Source organism: Jaculus jaculus, chromosome 5 (assembly GCF_020740685.1).
Source record: "Jaculus jaculus isolate mJacJac1 chromosome 5, mJacJac1.mat.Y.cur, whole genome shotgun sequence".
Lineage (NCBI taxonomy): Eukaryota > Metazoa > Chordata > Mammalia > Rodentia > Dipodidae > Jaculus > Jaculus jaculus.
In genome coordinates, this window is record NC_059106.1 from 70,500,901 (window position 1) to 70,521,893 (window position 20,993).

Here is a 20,993-nt window from a genome sequence, read left to right on the forward strand (position 1 = left end):
CCGTGGTGATTCCAAATCTAAATCAAGCTAACAGTGAAGATTACTTCCTACTTTGCTTTTTAAAATTTTTACTTAGTGTGTGTGTGTGTGTGTGTGTGTGTGTGTGTGTGTGTGTGTATGTGTGTATTGGGGGATGGGTGTGTGTTCCAGGACATCTTGCTGCTGTAAATGAATACCAGAGGCTTGCAACACCTTTTTTAATCCCCTTTGGCATCTGGCTTCTGTGGTTGGCTTGGGAATTGAACCTGGGCTGGCACTCAAGCTTCTTTAACCTCTGAGCCTTCTTGGAGCCATCCTTTCTTGGTCTTCGATTGGTAAGTGCCAGGTAAGGGCTCTGGTGGGCATAGCCTTCTTCTGCACCTAGGTTCCCACTGAAATGAAACAAAGAAGAGACTATGTGGCTCCTAGGAGAAGGGACAGATACAGAGTAGCACGTCCACCCCGCTGGCGAGGCCCTGGCCACCCCAGCCTCCCAGCAGCGAAGGCCAGTGCTTGGAACTCAAAAGTCTTGCTATGGGCTGGGAAGATGGAGCGTGGTTAAAGGAATTTGCTGGCAAGCCTGCCAGCAACCCAAGTTTGATCCCCAGCACCCATGCCAAGTCTGAAGCAAAGTGGCTCATGCCTCTGCGGTTAACCCTTACATGCCTATGGCAATGACGGTGGAGCCAGGAGCACCTGGAAGCTCCTAAGCTTCAGTGACAAGAAAGAGCGTGCCTCGAGGAGGCAGAAGGAGAGGAGCAGCACCCCGAGGTTGTCCTCGGACCACCACATGTGCGCTGTGGCACACGTGCACCCCCCCCACACACATCATGTACACACACGAATAATAAGAAATAGGAGGAAAAGTCTTGCCCCCACCCATACCCTCTGAACTTCTGCAGTCTGACTTGTGGTGCCTCCATGCCACTGAAGACCCCGGGAGGTTCAGAGGAGCAGGCTCCTCAGGCAAGGCCATGGTCTCATCCCATGCTCCGGTCTGTCCGCAGGGTCTCTAGGGCCCTTGGCTGCCTGCAGCTTTGGAGTGGTCGCCTGATCTTCCATGCACTCTGAAGTTTTCCACCAGCCTCTGCCCCTTCTCAGCATCTGATTCTTCTTTTTTTAAAAAGATATTTGGGGCTGGAGAGATGGCTTAGCGGTTAAGTGCTTGCCTGTGAAGCCTAAGGACCCCGGCTCGATTCCCCAGGATCCACGTTAGCCACATGCACAAGGGGGCGCATACATCTGGAGCTCGTTTGCAGTGGCTGGAGGCCCTGGCGCGCCTATTCTCTCTTTCTCTCTCTCCCTCCTTCTCTTTCTCTGTCACTCTCAAATAAATAAATAAAAATAAACAAAATATTAAAAAATATTTTATTTTTATTTACTTGACAGAGAAAGCGAGAGAGGGAGGGAGAATAGATAGATAGATAGATAGATAGATAGATAGATAGATAGATAGATAGATAGATATAAGGGGGGTGGGGAGAATGGGTGTGCCAGGGACCCCAGCCACTGCCGACGAATTCCAGACACGTGCGCCCCCTTGTGCATCTGGCTAACGTGGATCCTAGGGAATCGAACCTGGGTCCTTTGGCTAAGCAGGCAAATGCTTTAATGGCTGAGCCATCCCTCCAGCCCTTCCCTTTCTTCCTTAGCATCCCATAATAGCAGTGGGGTTTCCTCCGAGAGATGCGCTATTCTTTCTTTCCCGTCAGCACTCTCTTCTGATAATTTTAATTAATCCCGGAAGTGCACCGAGAGGAGCCTAGAGCCCCTCTGGGGTGCAGGCCTCAGTCATGGCAGTGGTTTTCAAAGGAGCGTGGACATCTCAGCGAGCATGTGTTCACAAGGCCGTGACTAGGGCGTGTGCTGGGGAATAGGAGCAGGCAAAGACTGGAAAGAGCCTAGACGGTGGAAGAAGCCCAAGAGGCTGGCTTCTAGAGCTGTCAACATCACTGGCCTTCTTGCGAGATGATCTCAGAGCCCTGCTGGGAATTCCACGGTGGTTGATTTATCTCTGCGTCCTGGGGTGTCCCCGCCTTCAGCATCAGTACCGGGACTGTGAATAGCTGCTGGCTCTGTTCTGTGTAGGACAGAACAGCCCCAGACTCTGGGAGACAGGTAAGCAGAGACCGTGGCCACAGTCCAGGACTAAGCCAAACAGGGAGTCAGTCCTAGGTGGGAGGTTTGAGTCTAGTGCATATAGCTCCTTCCAAATCCTCAAGCACAGTGACTCGATGGCTCAGGGATGAGGTTGTCTGAGAGCCTGAGTCCCGTTGTGTCTGGAGGATGAGTGAGCCACTCCCTGTCGTGGTCTTTGGCGATACCGTGTGTGCCCTGGGGATCCCAGTCCTCAACCCCACCCTCAGCCCAACACCAGGGCCTTCTCAGTTTATTTGCCTTAGTTAACAATACTTACTCTGTGCCTATTATAGGGCAGGCAGCGGCACAGGTGCTGGGGACTGTAGCTCCATAGATTGTTACTAGAAAATTTTCAGTGCCAGGGATGGGAAACCTTCCAGTGAGTTGTTGGTGAGGGAGGTTCCTGATGTCCCCAAAATATTACAGGCCATTGCTGAGGCCCTTGGTTTCCCCACCAGGAATAGAAGGTAAGACTGTATGGCTAAAGATTCCACATACTTGGGCTGCAAGGTCACTGAGAAATCCTGTTGCAGCTGAGCTGAAAATCTCCATGTAAACCAGCTGACAGAAAGCTGGAAAAAGGGGCTGGAGAGATGGCTTAGCGGTTAAGCGCTTGCCTGTGAAGCCTAAGGACCCCGGTTCGAGGCTCGGTTCCCCAGGTCCCACCTTAGCCAGATGCACAAGGGGGCGTACGTGTCTGGAGTTCGTTTGCAGAGGCTGGAAGCCCTGGCGCGCCCATTCTCTCTCTCTCCCTCTATCTGTCTTTCTCTCTGTGTCTGTCGCTCTCAAATAAATAAATAAAAAATTTAAAAAAAAAGAAAGCTGAAAAAAGCCATTCTGCATATGGTTCAATGGGAGAGAGAGAAATCACTGGTGGAAATACTCAATAGTAGACACTGCAAGCCTTAAATTCAGCCAGCCAGGCAAATGAGCCAACAGGTGCAATAGTGACATGTCTGTTATAGGGGAAACCAACTGCCCTCTAATTTGACTGGAGGCCTGCTCCATGGGAGGGAATACATCCCTGATACTGAAAGCCTACAACAGGGGTAGTCATGAGCCCTAGGGGTATAATGTTTGCTGGTGTCTGGCTAAATATATATACTATGCTCACCAAACTACAGTAAGCATCTCTCTTAATATTCATACCCACATATTAATGCTACTCTCACTTTTGGCTAGAGAATCTTCTCTTTTCAGGTGGCAGTGTCCTTGGGATGACTCAGAAGGCACTGTGGTGCTGAGACAAAGTGACAGATGAGTGCTCAGCACTGAAATATCTCTATCACACCTTCCAAGGCTCAGGGTCCATTGCAGAAGAGGTGGCAGAAAGAATGTAAGAGCCAAAGAAAGGGTAGGACTCCTTGCAATGTGCTCCTCCAGACACAAAATGGCCTAGATATCCATGACCTCACAGTGCCTGACACTACCTACACAAGACCATTATAATAGGAGGAAAAGATGATGACATCAAAATAGAGAGACTGATTGAGTGGGGGAGGGGAAAGTGGGAGGGGAAGGGAGGGAATTACCATGGGATATTATATTGTTTATAATTATGGAAGTTGTCAATAAAAAAAAACCAACAAAATAAAAGAGAAACAAAAAAAGTGTCATGCAGTTCCATAAGACCGCATTGGCCTTGACAAGAGTCAGACAATGGGAAGGTGAAGGAGGTGGGGTTGTAGCCAAAGCACCCGATGAAAGTCCACACCATATTACAGGCACACAGAGAGGGCAGCAGTGGGTGGCGTGGGCATTGATGGAGAGGGACAGAGTGCCTGCATGAGTGAAAACCTCAGGCTGGAGGGGTAGAAGAGGATGAGAAGAAGCAATAAGGATTGAGTGGTTTGGGGCCCCGAACAACAGGACAGGCGGTGGTGGTAACATTATCAAAGCGCGAGCTCCTGGGTGGAGCAGCAGGAGGGGTGGGGGTAAAGAGGACGGGCGGCAGGTCCTGGCTCATTGCGCCACTGCCCAACACTGGCTGTGAGCCGCCCAGGGCTCCTGCACACTGCACACAGCCCCTCAAGCTCAACTCTGTGGCCCATGGGGATTATTCCAAAGCCACCTTGGAGCCTCCAGCACATTGCTTTAGGGTGGAACCCAAGGTCCTTCCCCTATGCTAGTTTGAATGTAAGATGTCTCCCTTCCATAGATTCAAGTGTTTGCATACTTAATCCCCAGATGGTGGCATAGTTCTGGAAGGTTGTGGTACCTTTAGGGGGGTAGAGCCTTGCTGGAATACTGGGTGGGTGGGGGGGCTTGATGTTTCTATCCCTGTATACCTCTCTCTCTCTTCCTCCATGCTGATGTGATGATGTGACACCAGCTTCCGGTTCCCACAATGCTTTCCCAGCCATGACTCTACCCTCTGGAGTAAACTGCTTTTGTTGGGTGTTCTGTCCCAGCAACAAGAAAGTAGCTGGTACGTCCCTGCTCTCTTCGTCATACTGTCTCTGTCATGCTCCCTCCACACTCAACCACGGAGCAGGTAGAAGAGCCCCTCCCAAGTCTTATTTATTTATTTGAGAGAGCGAGCGAGAGAAAGGGAGGAGGGGAAGAGAGAGAAAGAGAGACTGGGCACACCAGGGCCTCTAGCCGCGGCAAATGGACTATAGACACATGTGCCAACATGGGCATCTGGCTTGCATGGGTTCTGGAGAAAAGGCCCTGGGTCCTTAGGCTTCACAGGCAGGTGCCTTAACCAATAAACCATCATCCCAACCCATCCTAAGTTTTATGCTCTACCTTGCATGTTTGAGCACCTACTGCATACCAAGTACTATGTTGGGCAGAGAAAATGTAAAGAAAAAAATAAGACTTTTTTAAGGCTGTTCTTGATCTAAAGAGTTCATGGGTGGGGGGGATATAGTTCAGTTGGCATAGTGCTTGCCTAGCATAGACAAAGCCTTGGGTCCATTCTCCAGGACTGTATAAACCAGATGTGGTGGTGGTGGTGGAGTGTGTAATCCCAGTACTGGGGAGGAAGAGACAAGAGGATCAGGAGTTCAAATCCATTCTCAGCTAACTAGTGAGTGTGAGGCCAGCCTAGACTATATGAGACTCTGTCTCAAAATAAATAGAATAGAGTAGGATAGAATGAACTCGTTTTGTGAGGATAGAGAGGTAATTACAAAACAACAGGGAGTGGGCTTATCAGCACACTGAAGGACGGGGAGAAGGAGGAGAGCCAGTCCTTCACCCCCCCGCAGGAGGCCTTGAAGGGAAGTGTTCCTTGGCCGGTGATCTTTAAAAGCTGCTCCCTGGGGAGTCATCCTGACCTCTCTAGGTGGTTGGCTGTGCCTCCCCTCTCCATTCTCTGTGGGGCTTCCCTGTGCTTGACTACCTCTTTTCCCCGCCGATTGCACTTTATCTTAGTCCCCATATGTGCCTCCTGCCCGTCTCCACTCCTCCAGGGCAGTGCCCTTGTCCAACTCGGCTTAGTGTCCCCAGGATCCAAGCCACAGCCCGTCATGGTTCATAGATAGCGCCCTCCCCACTGCCTGTGTGGGGGAAGAGTGTCCCGTGTGACTACTGAAGATAGACCATGTCTGGTGATGGCCCTGCGCCCCCTACCTATTCCTTCAGTGTGACAGCTGCTCCTTGTGCCTGCGGCTGCAGGAAGGCCCAGCCTGTAGTTGGAAGGGCTCAGGCTCCCCTTTGAGGCCAGTACATTGGAAATTAGTGAAAAACCATATATATACCTAGAAAGCACTCAAAAGAAACAGTATCTAGAGGACACGGGGGATTTTGACTTATTTTTTATTGTACTGTGGTATCAGAAGGAGATTAAATTAAGTATGTGAGCACCTGGGGTGGAGTGATGGATGGCTCTACCTACCTCAATGCTGCCCTTTCCAATTTGTCACCCTTCCCACTCACATACGTGGGTCCTTCTGAGCCGGGAAAGAGTCATGTTGGGAGAGACTGTGCACAGTGTGGCTGGAGGCAGTGAGGATGTGGGAGGGAGCCCTGGCATGGGTTCTCCACATTGAAAATGGGAGTTTATGAGCTTCGCTTCTTTAGCCCGCGGTTTCCTTGTAATGGAGATTACGTTTTTATTTGCAGGAATAAAAGTCAGTGGCAGCTGATGTGGCCCTCTGGATTGGAGGCAATAACCATTGTGGGCAATGCAGCCCGGAACATCATCATTGTAATGAGCAGCAAAAATGGGGAAGACAGCTCTTTGAAGGTGGCTGATGAATGGCCTTAGACTCTGTCACACATACCCACTGAGCTACCAAACACGAACACCCCATGGAGAGGTTGGCATAGAGGAAGGAAGCTGGGAAGGCCTACTTTGGGGGTCCGCAAGTGGAAGGCGGGGGAGCGCATGCGGGCAGCAGCAGGGGAGCTTGCATCTGGAACAGAGAGGGAAGAGAGAGGAGGCTTTTGCAGCCTTTGTTTCTGTACCCGCATAAGGGGATAAGTGTACCTGCCTCGCAGGTGATCAGGCAGCTTATATAAGACAGCACAAGGAAAGCATGGTGCACTGAGCTCACATGTAGGCTTGTAGAGTATGTGGGTGTATTGGCATGTGTGTGTGTGTGTGTGTGTGTGTGTGTGTGTGTGTGTGTGTTGAAGTCTGGTGGCTTCCTCAACCTCTCTCCACCTTGCTCTTTAAGACAGGGCTTCACACTGAACCTAGAGCTCATTGATTTGACTAGACCAGCTAGCCAGTGAGCCCCAGAGGTTCTCCTGGCTCTGCTTGCCCAGGGCCAGGATTACAGGCATGCGCTACCACACCTCACATTTTGCACAGATGCTGGGAATTGAACTCAGGTCCTTGTGCTTTTGCAGCAAACACTTTACCCACCGAACCATATCTGCCCAGCTCCCAAATTTTGAGTATAATAGTAGTTGCACATCTTTTCTCTCATCCCCAGGCTAAAGATGGTATGGTAATTTTTTTTTTTCTTGCAGGAGAGAAAGAGAGAGGTGGGGGAGGAGAAGTCTGAGAGTAAGATGTGTATTTAACTTGGCCCCTTAAACATGCCCACTGCTGACGATTCTGAAGGTATTATCAAAGGCTGGTTGACTCCCTCTCTTATGGTTTGGATATGAGCCTCAACAAAGGCTCATATACTGAAATATTGATCTCCTGCTAGTGGCATTATTTGAAAAGTTCTGGAAACTTTGGGAGGTGAATGTAGTGGTTTGAATGAGCTACTCCCCCAAAACTCACATGTTTTATCCAGCTGGTGGGAATTCAGCACATTGTGGGGGTCTTTGGAAGGTGCACCTTTGCTGAAGGGGGTGCGACACTGGAGGTGGGATTTGGGATAAAATCACTCAGCTGCAAGCCCGGTGCTTAAGACTACTTCCTGCTAATGTGGAGGTACGCTGCAGACTTGCTGCTGAGGCGTGTCATGCCGTCGCCATAATAATGAGACTCCCCCTCAAAACCGTAAAGCAAAAACCTGCTTTTCTTCCATCAGCTGCATCTGGTCAGTGTTCTGTCCCTGCAACGAGAGGGTCGCCACTATACTGGGATATGGCTGGAGGAAGTAGGTCACTGGGAGCAGGCTCTTGGAGCAGCCGCATCCCAGAACGCTTCCTCTTCTACTGTTTCCTGTCCTCCATCACGTGAGCAGCTGTCCCATGCCATATTCTCCCACGACAACAGCATTCTATCCAAGTGCGTTGGGACAAACTACCATGGTCTGACTCTCAGCAACTGAGCAAAATACTTCCTCCCTTTATTATTATTATTTTATTGTTGAGAGAGAGAGAGAGAGAATGGGTATACCAGGGCCTTTCAGTTACTATGAACGAACTCCAGATGTGTGTGTCCCCTTGTGGCGCATGGGCAACATTGCATGCTTATGTCACTTTGTGTCTGGCTTACATGGGACCTGGAGATTCAAACGTGTTCTTATCCCTTGTAGGCAAGCGCCTTAACCACTAAGCTGTCTCCCCAGCCCTCCTTCTGCCTTGTAAGTGATTCTGTCAAGTATTTTGTCACAGTAATGAGAAAAGCAGCAAGTAATTCCTTCCATCCAAATTCCTTCTTCTCCACTCTGCCCAGAGCTTCGCATTCTTTCTGCCTGCACCTCTCTTACTATCCTCATGGAAGGAAGTGTACCCTTCTCCTGTCTTCATGTACAGGGCCTTATTCATGAGGCTGTGAGACCTACCAGGATGGCCACCATTTTTCTTACAGGGAAGGAGCGTCTACTATGTAATGACACTGTGTGAAACACATGGTATTAGCCCATAACACAGGCCCTGAGGTAGGCATCAAGCTCTCCCATCCTACAGCAGAGAAAAACTGGGTTCTGAAGACTGAGTGGTTGTCCTGGGCACTGCTGTGAGTCGAGGAGTGAGAGGGGCAGACCCCAGTCTGCTCAGACTCCAGCATTCAGGCTCTTTTTCTGCAGCACCAGGTGCCTCTAGAGGGAGTAAAAGACCTGAGCTCCAAAAGATGCAAAGCTGGGTTAAACCAAACCCGCCTTCCCCCAACACCTTGCTTACCTTTCCTATGAGTGCCCCTTGGAGGAAGGGACTGTAAGGAAGCTTGGTTCCATTGGTCCTTCATGTCCAGTGGCCACCTGGTCCCTCCTTGAACGCTTGCAAAGATGGGGAACTCATTCCTCTCGGTGGGTGTAGTGGTTTTCAAAGTATGGCACCTAGAACAGCAGCTTTCATGTTGTCTGGAACCTTGTCAAAAATGTGAGAGCTTGGGCTGTACACCAGAATCTGTGCCAAAGACTCAGTGCACTGAAGACCCATGGGGTGATCCTCATGCCACTCAAGTTTGAAGCCCACTGGTTTAGTGCCAAGGAAAAGGCCTTTGAGGTCAAGGAGACCTGGACCCACAATCCTAGACTTAGCATTTGTGTGACTCTAAGTAAGGCAGCTGTGAGGACTTCATAACAATCTCCCTAGGCATTTGTTGAGCATTGTCCAAGATGCCCATGTCTCGTGACTGTGTTGCCTTGTACATCAATACAGGCTGTGTAGATTTGACTAAGGACTTTTATGTGTGCCTGTGTGGGGTGTGCATACGTGTATGCATGTTCCTGTGTGTGTGAGCTCCTGACTGGAGGACAGAGGTTGATGCCAGGTGTCTTCAATTATTCCCCACCTTATTTTTTGGAGACAGGATCTTTCACTGAACCTGGAGTTCACTGATTTGACTAGAGTAGATATTCCTCCCCACCCCCCAGAACTCTAGCCTGAGGTGTGTGTGGGGGAATCCTCTTGTCTCTGTCTCCTTAGCATTGGGATTCCAGGTGTACACTGCCACATTTGGCTTGTATGTGCGAGCTGGGGATCTGAGCTTAAGTCCTCATACATGGGTGATTAGTTCTTTACCCATTGAACCATCCCCTTAGCCCTGATTGAGGATCTTGAACTTGGGAGATTATCCAGGTGGGCCTAATATGACCACCAAGGTCTTTGAGAAAGACAGGAAGGGGCTGGAGAGATAGCTTCGTGGTTAAACGCTTGTCTGTGAAGCCTGAGGACCCCAGTTCGAGGCTTGATTTCCCCAGGATCCACGTAAGCCAGATGCACAAGGGGGTGCATGCATCTGGAGTTCATTTGCAGTGGCTGGAGACCCTAGTGCACCTATTCTCTCTCTCTCTCTTTCTCTGTCTGTTGCTCTCAAATAAATAAATAAACAAAAAAAATTTAAAAATGTTTTGGATCTGATTAAAAAAAAGAAAGAAAGAAAGACAGGCAGGAAGCTCAGAGAAGAGCAAGGAAGGCGAGGACAGAAAGGGAGACTGATACTGTAGTCCTGAGGCAAGGGATGCAGGCAGCCCTCAGGGCCAGAGGGTGATAGGAGCACATTCTTCCTTGGAGCCTCCAGAAGGAATCCCTCCAGCCCTACCCTGCAGTCCCTGCTAGGACTTAATTCTGAAATGGCCTCTGGAGGCTTGTGGTTTGAACACTTGTTTCCCACTGGTGGTACTATTTTGGGAGGTTTTGAAAGTTTTGGGAGGCGGGGCCTAGCTGGAGGAGGTGGGTCACTGAGGGCAGGTCCTTGGAGGTATACCATCCCCGGCCACTTCCTCTGGCTGTTTCCCTGTTTTCTGGTCTGCCTTCTTGTGGACAACAGTCACCCCAACCTCCTGCCACCGTGGACTGAGCCACTCCATCGTGTCTCCTGCTATGAAGGGCTACAATTCTTTGGAACCCTGCACCACGTTAAATCTTTCTCTCCAGAAGTTGTTTCTATCAGAGATTTTTGTCACAGTGGCACAAACATACCTAATACATTAGCCACGTTTCTTTGTCTTAAGCCACTATGTGGACTATCTCCTGACTGCAGCAATAAGAAGACGGCACAAGCACTTGCACGTGCCACGTTCTGTGAGTGACCATGGGAAGGATAGAAAGAGCTATCGATTCGTGTTAACTCATTAATCCCCACCACAGTCCTATCTCGTGAATACCATCAGTGCCTACTTCGTCCAGATAAAGAAACTAAGGCCCAGGGAGCTTTAGCCACTTGCCACGGTCATCGATCTAGTAAGTGACAGAGCCTGGGTTCCACTGCCGACTCCACGCTCATCCCCACCATTGAACTGTTCTGTGCATTTCAACGTTTCACCCTCTTGCTTCTTCTTTAGTCCCGAGGGGCTTTGAGGTCTCCTCCGTGCAGCTTTCTTCTCAGCACATGTCTGCCTGAAGCTGGGGCAAAGTTGTCCAAATCCAGCCTCCACCTTTGAGTGATCCTGTGTTCATTTCTAATCCTCTCTTTCCTGGCCTAGAGGAATCTCAGCTTAGGGAGACTTTCCTAGAGACTGGGCGTGGTGCCCAGAGGTTATAGCTGTGCCCTTTCTACACACGGTGAAAGCATCCTCAACCCTGCTAAGGTGGTAGCCCTTGGGGTTGAGTGGGTCATAAAGGTAGCCTTGGGAGAGCTGCCTGGAAGCTATGCCTAGCCCATATGTCCTCCTTGGCTGGGTGTCAGGTCGCTCTCTATGGTTCTCATCTAGCCTGCAGTGAGAACTGCCTTCTGGCTCTTGTTTGCAATGTATACACACGTGTGGGCTGGATTTCAGTCATGCCAGACACTGACACATAGGCAGAATTTATGTAGCCGGCATATGGCTGGGAAACCTCAGATAACATACTCAGCAGGAACCTGTATGAACCAAGATTTCTAGTGAAAATGTAAGTCAGCAAAAAGCAAAGCTGAGATTTGCACAGAAGAACCCTTGGACTACTAATGCAGAATTTTCAGTGTGTGCACACCTATGCACGAGGAGTGTGCAATGCATGCTTGACATTAGTATTGGAGTCTGAGTATGTGATTATATATGTGTTGCATGAGAACTTGTGTGTTGTGAGGTGTTCAAGTCTGAGGGTGATTGTGAACCTGTGTGTGTGTGTGCATATTGATGTGAATGTAGTGAGTGTGTGTGAACATGCTTTGTGAATATAGGTGTGTGTGTGAACATGCTTTGTGCATGTAGGTGAGTGTGTGTGAGCATGTTGATGTGAATGTAGGTGAATACGTGTGTAAGCATGTTCATGTGAATGTAGGTGTGTGTGTGATAAGTAAATGGTAAAATAGAATAAAAATGTGAACACTTATATGGCCTTGAGAGGGTTTATGCAATTGGGTGTGCCTCAGAGCAAGTGTGAGTGTGGCCCGCGCATGCTCCTGCCTGACGTTCAGTGTGCCCGGCTCAGCAGATTCGAGATCGACTCTCCAGCTCCTATGTGCAGAGCTGGCTGGTGTTTTATGACCTGGCCTCCCAGGCACAATTTAGATGATGCCCAAACAACCAGGCCGTTCAGCAAAAGATCCTGACAGATGGACCTCAAGCTCCTTCGAGTCCAGCTCCACAGTGGAACAGCTGATTTAGACCCTTTGCCTGGCCAGAGAATGGTCAGCAGCGCTCCCTGGGGCCTTGTGGCCTGGATTGCCTCTGACACACTCTGTACCGTGAAGGCCACTTCATCTCGGCTGGTGCCTTGCAGCGAACATGGCAACACTGGCTGGCAGTATCAAGTGCCTTGCATTTGGCCACCAGAGGCTGCGGCTGGGGTCCTGTCCCTCCATCACAGCTATTTGGCTCTGCAACAATTTTCAACATAACAGATAATCTTAGCATGGAGCAAGCACAGTGCAGACAGCACACAGGCCCTGTGTTTCCAAGTGAGGGTTTTCCTGCCTCTCGGAGACCTGCTGGAGAGTTGGAAGCTGACATGGAAGCTGGGGTGCCATTGCAAGGTTCCACTTAGAGTTGGGTGTGGGGAGGTGATGGAAGAGCTCTGTGAGGTGCCCATTGATTATGCTTGAGCTGTGGCTGTCCTTTCCCACACAACGTCACCATGTGTCCTCATAACCCTGGGAGGTATTGTGTCTCACATTTTACAGGTGACACTCTGAGGATGGGTCAGGTTAAGGGATGTGTGCAAGATCCACCACTGTACTAGAGCTGGGATCAGAGTTTGGGAGGCAGGGCTGGTACTGCATCGAACATGTGAGTGCTCAGTAAGGGTGCCAGCCTTAGGACGTATTATGTCATTGTGTTTCCTCCTTAGACATATCTGAACTCAAGCCCTGGTCTTTCCTGCTACAGTGTTCGTTGGTAAGCTCTCCCTAGCCACGGTTGAGGGTAGACAAATTAAAACCGAAAGATCATGCCAAGAGCTAAGGATGGAAGCTCTGTGCCAGTGGTAAGGTAACTGAAATGTGGCCTTTATTTATGGTCTGCTTGGAGGGTAGTCTGCAGCCCCTGTCACTTACTTGGTGACAGTGGGTAAGTCATTAATCCAAAGTGATCCAAGGAAAGGGTTAATTCCACTTACAGTTTCAAGGGAACTAATACAGCTGTTGGCTACAGTAGCCCTCTGGTGACCACTCCTGCCTCTCATCCCTGCCTCTCAGATTTCCTTGAAGGAACCCTTCCCTTCCTGCCCACAGAGTGTGCTTGCTGGGGAGTTATTTGCAAACGTGTGTATGGAGTACTCCCCTCAGACCTGGCCAATCATGGCTTGGCTGTGGTGTCTGGAGACGAAGCCACCTTCTCATTGGACACCAGCTGAGAGCCGATGGAGGCTGTGAGTACAGGCGTAACAGCGGGCAAGAGACAGGACTCAGGAATCCAGGGCATTTGGCTGAGCCCCTGAAGCCAGTTATGCCTGGAGCAGGCATGCTGCTTAGCATGCAGACCTCACAGTTCTAGTAAAGAGCCTGGCCATGTGCCTTGATGACCAAAGTAAATTCCCTCTTGGGTGGCCACCCAGGGGATGGCTTCCAGAACTTCAGTTCTTTTTTTTTTTTATTATTTTGTTTATTTTTATTTATTTGAGAGTGACAGACAGAGAAAGAGGGAGAGAGAGAGAGAGAATGGGCATGCCAGGGACTTCAGCCACTGCTAACGAACTCCAGACGCATGCGCCCCCTTGTACATCTGGCTAACGTGGGTCCTGGGGAATCAAGCCTCAAACCGGGGTACTTAAGCTTCACAGGCAAGTGCTTAACTGCTAAGCCATCTCTCCAGCCCCAGAACTTCAGTTCTTGATGTCTCTTCTTGGATCCAAGGAAGTTGCTGTAGGCTTTATCCGTTCCCCGGGGAGGGGCGGGAAGGGGACGGGGACATTTTTACAAAATTGTTAAATTGGCATTATTGAGGTTTAACTTCTTGAAGTATGCATCCATTACTTTCTTGTTGGTAGGAACAAAATAGCCAACCAGAAGCAGCTTAAGGACGGAAAGGGTTAATTCTGCTCACAGTGTCGAGGGAAGTCTGTTGCGGCAGGGGTGGTAAGACCAGCCTGAGGCTGGGCTGCACTCTCACATCAGAAAGGGAGTAGAGGAAAAAAAAGCCGGATGCACAAGGGGGCGCACGCGTCTGGAGTTCGTTTGCAGAGGCTGGAAGCCCTGGCGCGCCCATTCTCTCTCTCTCCCTCTATCTGTCTTTCTCTCTGTGTCTGTAGCTCTCAAATAAATAAATAAAAAATGAACAAAAAAAATATTAAAAAAAAAAAAAAAGGGAGTAGAGAGAGAGCAGCAAACTGCCTAGGCTGTAACACCTCAAAGCTCGTCCCCACGACACACTTCCTCTGGCAAGACTCTACGACTCAAAGGTTCCAGAACCTTCTGGAGCAGCACCACCAGCTGGGGGGGAAGTGTGCAGACTCCTGAGTCTATGGGGGCATTTTACATTGACGCCTCTGCAAAGTGCCTTAGGGATTTTGTCAAATATCTCCTGCCATGCCACCATCCTTGTTACCAAGACAGACAGCATGCCAGGCCTTTCCATCCCTACCCCAGACATAGCCTCAAGAGAAACTAGCCTGCATCCTAGCACTACTTTTTTTTTCCCCCCAGAATCTCATATAAACACAGTCTTAGAATATGGATTCTCCCTGCCTGGCTTCTTTGACTTAGCATACTGTTTCTGCAGCTCAGACATGCTCTTGCATGTAACATTTACTTTGTCTTATTGAACTGGCTGGAACCTACAGTACGCTGTTGAATAAAAATTGTAAGAAAGGCCATCTTTGCTCTGTCTCTGATCTAAGACGCAAAACATTCAATTTTACAATATTAAGCATGATGTTAGCTCTGTTTTTTTTTTTTTTCAATAGATGCCCCTTATCAGGTTGAGAAAAATTCTGGCTTTTTTATTTTTATTTTTTTCAGTGCTGAGAATGAAGCCCAGGGCCTTTTGCATGCTAGGAAAATGCTTTACCATTTCCAGCCCTTTTTTTTTTTTTTTTTATTGTTGTTGATGTTTTTGTTTTTGTTTGCTTTTGAGACAGGGTCTTATACAGCCTAGGCTAGCTTTGAACTTATGATTCCCCCACTTGTGCCTTTTGAATGCTGGGATGACAGACTTGGCCCTTGGCTGCCACAGTAGGCTGTTGAAGGGCTGTTTAGTTCCCAGTTTGTGGAACATCTTTCAATTAGGGATGGTTGTCAAATTTTATCACATGCTTTTCTGCATCTATGAGATGATCATAGAGTCTTTCTACTGAGTTCTGTTGATAGAGTGGGTTGCATTGATTAACTATTAAACCAGTTTTCTATTTATGGAATAAAATCTAGTTAGCTATGGCACTATCCTTTTATTGATTCCTGATTAAATTTATTAGTGCGTTGTTAAGTCTTTTTGCATCTATTAATTATGAAAGATATTCTTCTGTGGTTTTCTTATAATAGCTTGGTCAGATTTGAGTATTAGGATAATGTTGGCCACATGGAACAAATTAGAAAGTACTTCTCCATTTGATATTTCTGAAAGAGTTTGTGTAAGATTGGAATTATTTCTTCATTAAATATTTAGAATTCACCAGTGAAGCTATCTGGGTCTAGAGTGCTCTTTAAGGATTTTAACTAGAAATTAAAACGCTTTAATAGTGATAAGGAATTTTAAAGACACATGTCTTGTTTGTTGACAATTTTCATACGCATGCACAATGTACTTGGATTATAGTCCTCTTCTATTATTGTATTTTGTCCCCACTCCCTCATGCCCCTTCTACATACCCCATTCTTCTTTTCCAGCTAGTTCCTATCTAATGTCCATTAAAAAATGTATTTATTTTGGAAAAACTTTATTTTTCATTTATTTATTAGAAAGAAATAAAAAGAAAGGCAGACAGAGAGAAAATGGGCACACCAGGGCCTCCAGCTAGTGCAAACAAATTTCAGACACATGTGCCAACTTGTGCATCTGGCTTACATGGGTATAGGGGAATCAAACCTGGGTTCTTAGGCTTCATAAGCAAGCGCCTTAACTGCTAAGCCATCTCTCCATTCTCTTACTGTCTATTTTTTTTTATCTCCTCCATCATCCATGCTGATGGACCCAATATTGTGCAATAACAACAGCTGCTGTGAGATCATGAATGCCACCACTTCGTGTCCAGAAGACAGCATTTCAAAGCACTCCTCTCATGTTCTGGCTCTTACATTTTTTCCACCACCCCTTCTCCAATGTTTCCTGAGCCTTGGTGGGTGTGACAAACATGTCTCATTTAGTGTTGAGCACTTGACTGTCACTTCCCAGCACTTGGATGAGTCTTGGGTTTCCCCAGTCATTACTGCCATCAACAAACAGAAACTTTGCTGACGGAAAGTGAGAACAGCACTAATGCTGGTATCTTGACCCAACACACATTCCTCTTGAGTGGACTTCTAGGGTTTGTGTCTTTCAAGGACTTGCTTATTGCACAAAGTTATTAGTTGTTCACAGTATTTTCTTCTTATGCTTTCAATGCCTACAATGCCTTGACTTATTTACTATTTTTCTTGCTCCTTTTAATCAGAGCTTATAAGAAATATTGATTTATTTTGGAGATAGGGTCTTGCTCTAACCCAGGCTGACCTGGGATTCACTGTGTAGTCTCAGGGTGGCCTTGAACTCACAGAAATCCTCCTACCTCTGTCTCTCAAGTGCTGGGATTAAAGGCATACAATACCATACTTGGCTAGAAGTATTGATTTTTCTTTTAATTTTTTGTTTGTTTTATTTTTATTTATTTATTTGAGAGAAACAAACACAGAGAGAAAGAGAGAGGGAGAGAGAGAGAGGGAGAGATTGGGCACCTCAGGACCTCCAGCCACTGCAAACGAACTCCAGACATGTGTGCCCCCTTGTGCATCTGGCTAATGTGGGTCCTGGGGAATCTAGCCTCAAACCTGGGTCCTTAGGCTTCTCAGGCAAGCACTTAGCTGCTAAGCCTTCTCTCCAGCCCAGTATTGATTTATTTTGTGTGCTTTTTAAAAAAAGATTTACTTTTTATTTTATTTATTATTTCAGAGAGAGAGAGAAAGAGAGAATGGGCAGGCCAGGACCTCTAGCCACTGAAAATGAACTCCAGATGCATGCATTATCTTGTGCATCTGGCTTATGTGAGACCTGGAGAATCAAACCTGGGTCCTTAGGCTTCACAGGCAAATGCCTTAACTGCTAATCCATCTCTCCAGCCTGAATGTTGATTTTTTTTTTTTAACAGACATTAGTTTCAGTGAGTATTTTTCCTGTCCCCCCCCCACCTTTTTTTTTTTTTTGCTTAAATTGGGTTTAGCTATTATTATTGTTATTGTTCCATTTCCAGTACTTTAAGATAGAAGCTTAGATTGCTGAGTTTAGACTTTTCATCTTTTCAATACAAGCTTGTGTGTGTGTATGTATGCCCTTGTATGTGTGTGTTAAGGTCAGATGTGGACGCTGGGTGTCTTTCTCAGTCTTTCCATCTTGTTTTGTTTTTAAACAATATTTTATGTACTTATTTATTTATGTGTGAGAAAGTGGCATATAGAGAGAGAAATAGCATTCCAAGGCCTCTGGCCACTGCAAATGAACTTCAGACACATACACCACCTTGTGCATCTGGCTTGCATGGGTACTAGAGAATCAAACCTGGGTCCTTAGGCTTTGCAGGCAAGTACCCTAACTGCTAAGATATCTCTCCAGCCCTCCATCTTATTTTTTGAAATGGAGTCTCTTACTGAACCTGGAGCTCCTTGATTAGGTTACACTAGCAGGGCCAGCAAGCCCAAGGAATCCACCTGTCTCCACCTCCTCAGCTCTGAGATTACAGGTACATGCCTACATGTCTGGCTTTTACATCAATGCTGGGGATCTGAACTCAGGTCCTCTTGCTTAAGCAGCAAGCACTTTACTTACTGAGCCATCTCCTCAGCCCCAGTATAAACTTTTTAATATAACTTTGTCTATGCACTAACTTATCTGCCTCTCGCACATTTTGTTATGTTTCCATTTCATCTTCTAAGTTTTATTTTCATTAAGTTAAATATAATATCTAATATCTCTTGTGACTTCTTTAATTCATGTGCAATTAAAAGTATTACTTTCCAAAATGTTGAGGTTATACAGATGTCTCTGTCATAGATTTTTAGTTGAATTTTAGTGTGCCTTCAGAAATTCTAACCTTTTAAATTTATTGCTGCTTATTTTATGACCCAAGATATGGTCTATATTTGTGGACATTGTTTACTTGAAAAGAATGTGTATACAACTGCCAAGTATGGTATTTAATAAATATAATTTAAGTCAAAATTTTGATATTAGCATTCAGGTCTTATTGCTGTTGTGGGTTTTCTTGTTTTAATTACAAAGATTGACGTGTTAACATAGTTAGCTATAATTATACATTTTTCTATTATTCCTTCTAGTTACTTCAAACTTAATATTCATGTATTTTGAAGCAAAACCAACAGTTACAAGAACTTTCAACATTATGTTGTTTTATGAATTGACCATTTTATCAATATGAATTGTCACTTTTTGGAGGGCTTTTTGGAATATCATTTGTTCTGAACACTCTATCTAATATTAACATAGGCAGTTGAACTTCTTTTTTTTTCCTTTTTTTAAATTTTATTTTTTATTTTTTTCTTTTCACAATTTTTATTACCATTTTCCGTGCTTATAAAAAATATCCCATGGTAATACCCTCCCTCCCCCCGAACTTCTTCTTTTTTTTTTTTTTTGGTGTGTGTGTGTAGTGTGTATGTATTGTACAGTGTTTTTATGGTCTTTTTATTTTTCCCCATCTTTTAGTTTCTACTTATGCTGACAATCTCTATCTTTTTTAAAAAATGTTTTTGGCTTATTTTTATTTATTTATTTGAGAGCGACAGACAGAGAAAGAGGCAGGGAGAGGGAGAATGGGCGCACCAGGGCTTCCAGCCACTGCAGACGAATTCCATATGCATGTGCCCCCTTGTGCATCTGGCTAACGTGGGTCCTGGGGAATCGAGCCTTGAACTGGGGTCCTTAGTCTTCACAGGCAAGCGCTTAACTGCTAAGCCACTTCTCCAGCCCCAATCTCTATATTTTAACTGGACTATTTTAGGCACCTTAAATTTAATATAATTTTGATATGATTAGTATTTTGTCATTTTATAATGTTGTCTATATCCCATCTGTTCTTTGCTTCTCTTTATTCTTTTCCTGTCTATTTTAGATCATTTTATGTTTAAAGTTTATTACCAATCTTAACTTATTAGCTACATAACCATATTTTGTTTTGTTATATAGGGTGCTTTGAAGATATATAAATATTACCAGCTCAAGCTGCTATTAAGTGATATTAGATCACTTCACATGTACTGTAAGCATTCTTGATCATTGTATTAGAGTTTGCATGCATTTTATTTATATGCCTGTTATAACCAGAGGTTCATTAGTTTTGAAGATTCAATTATCTTTTAAGATAATTTTGAAAAGTAAGAACAAAAATCTCTTACATCTACATGCATAATGTGTGAGGGCTTTTCATTCCTCTATATAGACCCAGACTTGTTATTTTTCTTCTGCTTGAAGGACTTTACTATTTCCCATAGCTATCTTATGCAAATGGTGAATTTTTATGCTATTGTGTGCCTGAAAAAAAAAAGTACTTACTTTGCCTTTATTTTTTAAAAGCCCTTTTCCTTGGGCATAGCGAAGCATTTCATTCAATATGGCAAAGATGTGGCTCCTCTCTGTACTGTCTGCACCTTCTCTGTAAACATAAAGCTGTCTAAAATGAAAAGCTTATTAACAAATGAGTGAATTAAAACTACATGCTCCAAGAGGGATAAATCCCAGAAACACAATAATGAATGAGAGGAACCAAATGAGAGAAAAGGGTGGATAATGTAGTAATTATTGACTTAAGGATAAAAAAGGGTTCATGCACAGAACTAGAAATCCAGAGAGTGCTTACATGACAGATAGTTTTGGGTCATGGTAAGTAACTCTGCAGTACTAGTGACACGACACACTGTGTTTTGACTTGACTGGTGGCTATGCGAACCTGCTGTGTTAGTTTGCGTTTATTATTGATCAGTACGCTTGCATGTGTACATGCTCAACACACCAATAAAATGTTATTTTTAAATATTTTATTTATTTATTCATTTGAGAGAGAAAGAGACACGGATGGCGGGGGAAGAGAACAGGCACTCCAGGGCCTCTAGCCACTGTGAACGAACTATAGACCTAGGTGCCACCTTGTTCATCTGGCTTACATGGGTCCTGGGGAATCAAACCTGTGTCCTTAGGCTTTGTAGGCAAGCACCTTAACCGCTAAGCCTTCTCTCCAGCCCCAAATAACTTTTAAATTTAAAACGTTGTTGCTCCATGGTGTTTTAATTTGCATGTTTCTGTTGAGAAATCTGCCATCATTCTTGATTGCTTTGTACATGTCTTTTTTCCCAATTTGTGTCATCATGTTGAGGGTTTTGTGGAGTAGGGTATTTTCTTGGTCTTTGTAGGCTTTAATTTTTTTCTTTTATTTGTCTTTAAGCAATTTGATTATTACGGGCTCTTGTGTTTTTTCATATTTCTTGGTATTCCATAAGCTTCTTGATCTACAAATCTTTCATCAAATTTAGAAAAATAATCGACTTCTCCATGCCTGCGTCTTCCTCTAGCCTCTGCAAGTGCACACGCGGAGCAAGTGCATCTGCACGTGTGCATACACTGCACACGACACCCCACACACCCCTGTTGTCTCTTCTCTTCACTGTTGGGGTGAACCCGAAATATTAGAAAATTTTATTTCTCATAGTCACTAAGTTCTTTTTGTTTTTTTAACTTTTATCTTTCTGTACATCATTTGAAATATGGTGATAATTGGTACATCTGTAAGTCCACTGATTTTTGTTGTTGTTCTTCTTCAATTTACCTACTTTACTATTTTTTTTTCTTTTTCTGTTGTTGTTGTTGTTTTGAGGTAGGGTCTCACTCCAGACCAGGCTTATCTGGAATTCACTATGGAGTCTCAGGCTGGCCTCAAACCTGTGTGATGCTCCTACCTTGGCCTCCCAAGTGCTGGGATTAAAGATGTGTTCCATCATGCCTGGCCTACGTTACCTTTTATTTAAGATACTATGCTTTTAATTTGTGGAAGTTTCATATGACGTTTTTAAACATTTTCAATTT

General features: G+C 45.7%; 1 pseudogene; it reads right to left on the reverse strand.

Annotated features, from left to right (window-relative positions):
* Positions 1 to 13,073: 13,073 nt before the first annotated feature.
* The window catches only part of LOC101614131, a 73,568-nt pseudogene continuing 65,648 nt past the window's right edge, over positions 13,074 to 20,993 (reverse strand).